We start from the raw sequence: 6,000 nt of genomic DNA, 5'->3' as shown, positions 1-6,000 counted from the left end.
GTATAAAAGAAGCTAAATTTGGTTGGTGGAAGCACACCTTAAGCTGTCACATGCAGTAGTTTAAAACAATTTATCATCAACTGATGATTGATCAGATATTAACCAACTGAAAAGGAGAAGATCCAGTGACTTATATCAAAGTGGTTTCCTAAAGTATATAAGGTATGAAAGAAGCTACATTTGGTTAGTGGAAGCACACCTTAAGCTGTCACATGCAGTAGTTCAAAACAATTTATCATCAATTCATGATTGATCAGATATTAACCAACTAAAAAGGATGGTGATAGTATCCTGCATTAGTCACCGAGTTCTAAACAGTTCATCATAGTTGCAACAGTCTTCTCAAACATTTAAAATAATGATATCTGCTAACAGTAAAGATATTCAAATTTTAATTTTGCATGAAGTAATTATGTGCCCTATCAGAACTAATATTTTACTACTTCATGCATCTCAATTTCTTTTGTTATTTCAATGAAAATAAACAAAATGCAATTCAATAAAAAATATGAATTTCTCATCGATTTTATGTTTAATAATGAACTTTCTTTTAACCTTTGCTGATATCTTTTCAATTAATACTTTAAAACAAAAAACCCTTCAATTTTGATGTTCTAGATCTGTGAGCTATCCTAATGATATGCACATGTGGTAGCATGGCCAAGGGGACTAAGGCGCTGGATTAAGGCTCCAGTCTTTTTGGAGACGTGGGTTCAAATCCCACTGCTGCCATATTTATTATACAAAGAGTAGGCCAGTTATTGATGTCAAAGTGATTCTTTTTTTCCATTAGATAGGATATTACCCAGCTGAAATTTGTTGGTGGAAGATTCCTCTAGCTACTCAACAGTTCATCATTGTTACAAGAGACTTCCCAAATGTTTTAAAAATGTTATCTGCTAACAGTCAAGATGAGCCAAAATTAAGTTGGCATGAAGTAATTAGAAGTAATATCATAACTAATATTTAATTACTGAGTTGTCCTATCATACAATTAGAGATGGAAATGTTGGCAACGTGACTCATTGGTATAAATTGATGGATTTATATTCTGATTTCTCTAACTTTTCTATCACTCTGGATTTTAATCTCACAGCTGTCTATTTTAGGCATTTGAATAATACTTCAAAGTTGTTTGGATACATCAGTTGCGCTAAATGAAGGAAATTTGAAGTCAAATATAATCATTACTTGTTAAATGTACCTGGCTTCTTTTGCATTTTATCTCAGCTTTTCCTGACTTTGGGTAAAGTTTTGAATGACATTCCAGATATGAGAGCTAAAATATTTTAAAGTGTACAGCAGGTTGTAGGATGACAGAGCTATTCAAGCCATTGGAATTAAATCCCACTGCTGCCATATTTATTCTCCAAGGAGAAGATCCAGTGATATATATCAAAGTGGTTTCCTAAAGTAGATAAGGTATAAAAGAAGCTAAATTTGGTTGGTGGAAGCACACCTTAAGCTGTCACATGCAGTAGTTTAAAACAATTTATCATCAATTCATGATTGATCAGATATTAACCAACTGAAAAGGAGAAGATCCAGTGACTTATATCAAAGTGGTTTCCTAAAGTAGATAAGGTATAAAAGAAGCTAAATTTGGTTGGTGGAAGCACACCTTAAGCTGTCACATGCAGTAGTTCAAAACAATTTATCATCAATTCATGATTGATCAGATATTAACCAACTGAAAAAGGATGGTGATAGTATCCTGCATTAGTCAACGAGTTCTAAACCATTCATCATAGTTGCAACAGTCTTCTCAAACCTTTAAAATAATGATATCTGCTAACAGTAAAGATATAAAAATTTTAATTTTGCATGAATTAATTATGTGCCCTATCAGAACTAATATTTTACTACTTCATGCATCTCAATTTCTTTTGTTATTTCAATGAAAATAAACAAAATGCAATTCAATAAAAAATATGAATTTCTCATCGATTTTATGTTTAATAATGAACTTTCTTTTAACCTTTGCTGACATCTTTTCAATTAATACTTTAAAACAAAAATCCCTTTAATTTTGATGTTCTAGATCTGTGAGCTATCCTAATGCTAAGCACATATGGTAGCATGGCCGAGCAGTCTAAGGCGCTGGATTAAAGCTCCAGTCTCTTCGGAGGCATGGGTTCAAATCCCTCTGCTGCCATATTTATTATACAAAGAGTAGGCCAGTTATTGATGGCAAAGTGATTCTTTTTTTCCATTAGAAAAATTTGTTGGTGGAAGATTCCTCTAGCTACTCAACAGTTCATCATTGTTACAAGAGACTTCCCAAATGTTTTAAAAATGTTATCTACTAACAGTCAAGATGAGCCAAAATTAAGTTGGCATGAAGTAATTAGAAGTAATATCATAACTAATATTTAATTACTGAGTTGTCTTATCATACAATTAGAGATGGAAATGTTGGCAACGTGACTCATTGGTATAAATTGATGGATTTATATTCCGATTTCTCTAACTTTCCTATCACTCTGGATTTTAATCTCACAGCTGTCTATTTTAGGCATTTGAATAATACTTCAAAGTTGTTTGGATACATCAGTTGCGCTAAATGAAGGAAATTTGAAGTCAAATATAATCATTACTTGTTAAATGTACCTGGCTTCTTTTGCATTTTATCTCAGCTTTTCCTGACTTTGGGTAAAGTTTTGAATGACATTCCAGATATGAGAGCTAAAATATTTTAAAGTGTACAGCAGGTTGTAGGATGACAGAGCTATTCAAGCCACTGGAATCAAATCCCACTGCTGCCATATTTATTCTCCAAGGAGAAGATCCAGTGATATTTACCAAAGTGGTTTCCTCAAGTAGATAAGGTATAAAAGAAGCTAAATTTGGTTGGTGGAAGCACACCTTAAGCTGTCACATGCAGTAGTTTAAAACAATTTATCATCAACTGATGATTGATCAGATATTAACCAACTGAAAAGGAGAAGATCCAGTGACTTATATCAAAGTGGTTTCCTAAAGTATATAAGGTATGAAAGAAGCTACATTTGGTTAGTGGAAGCACACCTTAAGCTGTCACATGCAGTAGTTCAAAACAATTTATCATCAATTCATGATTGATCAGATATTAACCAACTAAAAAGGATGGTGATAGTATCCTGCATTAGTCACCGAGTTCTAAACAGTTCATCATAGTTGCAACAGTCTTCTCAAACATTTAAAATAATGATATCTGCTAACAGTAAAGATATTCAAATTTTAATTTTGCATGAAGTAATTATGTGCCCTATCAGAACTAATATTTTACTACTTCATGCATCTCAATTTCTTTTGTTATTTCAATGAAAATAAACAAAATGCAATTCAATAAAAAATATGAATTTCTCATCGATTTTATGTTTAATAATGAACTTTCTTTTAACCTTTGCTGATATCTTTTCAATTAATACTTTAAAACAAAAAACCCTTCAATTTTGATGTTCTAGATCTGTGAGCTATCCTAATGATATGCACATGTGGTAGCATGGCCAAGGGGTCTAAGGCGCTGGATTAAGGCTCCAGTCTTTTTGGAGACGTGGGTTCAAATCCCACTGCTGCCATATTTATTATACAAAGAGTAGGCCAGTTATTGATGTCAAAGTGATTCTTTTTTTCCATTAGATAGGATATTACCCAGCTGAAATTTGTTGGTGGAAGATTCCTCTAGCTACTCAACAGTTCATCATTGTTACAAGAGACTTCCCAAATGTTTTAAAAATGTTATCTGCTAACAGTCAAGATGAGCCAAAATTAAGTTGGCATGAAGTAATTAGAAGTAATATCATAACTGATATTTAATTACTGAGTTGTCTTATCATACAATTAGAGATGGAAATGTTGGCAACGTGACTCATTGGTATAAATTGATGGATTTATATTCTGATTTCTCTAACTTTTCTATCACTCTGGATTTTAATCTCACAGCTGTCTATTTTAGGCATTTGAATAATACTTCAAAGTTGTTTGGATACATCAGTTGCGCTAAATGAAGGAAATTTGAAGTCAAATATAATCATTACTTGTTAAATGTACCTGGCTTCTTTTGCATTTTATCTCAGCTTTTCCTGACTTTGGGTAAAGTTTTGAATGACATTCCAGATATGAGAGCTAAAATATTTTAAAGTGTACAGCAGGTTGTAGGATGACAGAGCTATTCAAGCCGTTGGAATCAAATCCCACTGCTGCCATATTTATTCTCCAAGGAGAAGATCCAGTGATATATATCAAAGTGGTTTCCTAAAGTAGATAAGGTATAAAAGAAGCTAAATTTGGTTGGTGGAAGCACACCTTAAGCTGTCACATGCAGTAGTTTAAAACAATTTATCATCAACTGATGATTGATCAGATATTAACCAACTGAAAAGGAGAAGATCCAGTGACTTATATCAAAGTGGTTTCCTAAAGTAGATAAGGTATAAAAGAAGCTAAATTTGGTTGGTGGAAGCACACCTTAAGCTGTCACATGCAGTAGTTCAAAACAATTTATCATCAATTCATGATTGATCAGATATTAACCAACTGAAAAAGGATGGTGATAGTATCCTGCATTAGTCAACGAGTTCTAAACCATTCATCATAGTTGCAACAGTCTTCTCAAACCTTTAAAATAATGATATCTGCTAACAGTAAAGATATTAAAATTTTAATTTTGCATGAATTAATTATGTGCCCTATCAGAACTAATATTTTACAACTTCATGCATCTCAATTTCTTTTGTTATTTCAATGAAAATAAACAAAATGCAATTCAATAAAAAATATGAATTTCTCATCGATTTTATGTTTAATAATGAACTTTCTTTTAACCTTTGCTGACATCTTTTCAATTAATACTTTAAAACAAAAATCCCTTTAATTTTGATGTTCTAGATCTGTGAGCTATCCTAATGATAAGCACATATGGTAGCATGGCCGAGCAGTCTAAGGCGCTGGATTAAGGCTCCAGTCTCTTCGGAGGCATGGGTTCAAATCCCTCTGCTGCCATATTTATTATACAAAGAGTAGGCCAGTTATTGATGGCAAAGTGATTCTTTTTTTCCATTAGAAAAATTTGTTGGTGGAAGATTCCTCTAGCTACTCAACAGTTCATCATTGTTACAAGAGACTTCCCAAATGTTTTAAAAATGTTATCTACTAACAGTCAAGATGAGGCAGAATTAAGTTGGCATGAAGTAATTAGAAGTAATATCATAACTAATATTTAATTACTGAGTTGTCTTATCATACAATTAGAGATGGAAATGTTGGCAACGTGACTCATTGGTATAAATTGATGGATTTATATTCCGATTTCTCTAACTTTCCTATCACTCTGAATTTTAATCTCACAGCTGTCTATTTTAGGCATTTGAATAATACTTCAAAGTTGTTTGGATACATCAGTTGCGCTAAATGAAGGAAATTTGAAGTCAAATATAATCATTACTTGTTAAATGTACCTGGCTTCTTTTGCATTTTATCTCAGCTTTTCCTGACTTTGGGTAAAGTTTTGAATGACATTCCAGATATGAGAGCTAAAATATTTTAAAGTGTACAGCAGGTTGTAGGATGACAGAGCTATTCAAGCCACTGGAATCAAATCCCACTGCTGCCATATTTATTCTCCAAGGAGAAGATCCAGTGATATTTACCAAAGTGGTTTCCTCAAGTAGATAAGATATAAAAGAAGCTAAATTTGGTTGGTGGAAGCACACCTTAAGCTGTCACATGCAGTAGTTTAAAACAATTTATCATCAACTGATGATTGATCAGATATTAACCAACTGAAAAGGAGAAGATCCAGTGACTTATATCAAAGTGGTTTCCTAAAGTATATAAGGTATGAAAGAAGCTACATTTGGTTAGTGGAAGCACACCTTAAGCTGTCACATGCAGTAGTTCAAAACAATTTGTCATCAATTCATGATTGATCAGATATTAACCAACTGAAAAAGGATGGTGATAGTATCCTGCATTAGTCAACGAGTTCTAAACCGTTCATCATAGTTGCAACAGTCTTCT

At 32.8% G+C, this 6,000-nt stretch overlaps 1 non-coding gene across 1 annotated transcript; it reads left to right on the top strand.

Moving 5' to 3' along the window:
* The first annotated feature begins 3,478 nt into the window (after window positions 1–3,478).
* Window positions 3,479–3,560, top strand: TRNAL-AAG (transfer RNA leucine (anticodon AAG)). The gene has a single exon. It is a non-coding gene; the product is annotated as a tRNA-Leu (tRNA).
* Window positions 3,561–6,000: the final 2,440 nt, after the last annotated feature.

Source organism: Taudactylus pleione, unplaced genomic scaffold (assembly GCF_031769625.1).
Source record: "Taudactylus pleione unplaced genomic scaffold, aTauple2 ptg000016l, whole genome shotgun sequence".
In the NCBI taxonomy this organism is placed as follows: domain Eukaryota; kingdom Metazoa; phylum Chordata; class Amphibia; order Anura; family Myobatrachidae; genus Taudactylus; species Taudactylus pleione.
The sequence above is the reverse complement of the archived record's forward strand: the minus strand, read 5'-3'. Positions and strand labels throughout refer to the sequence as shown.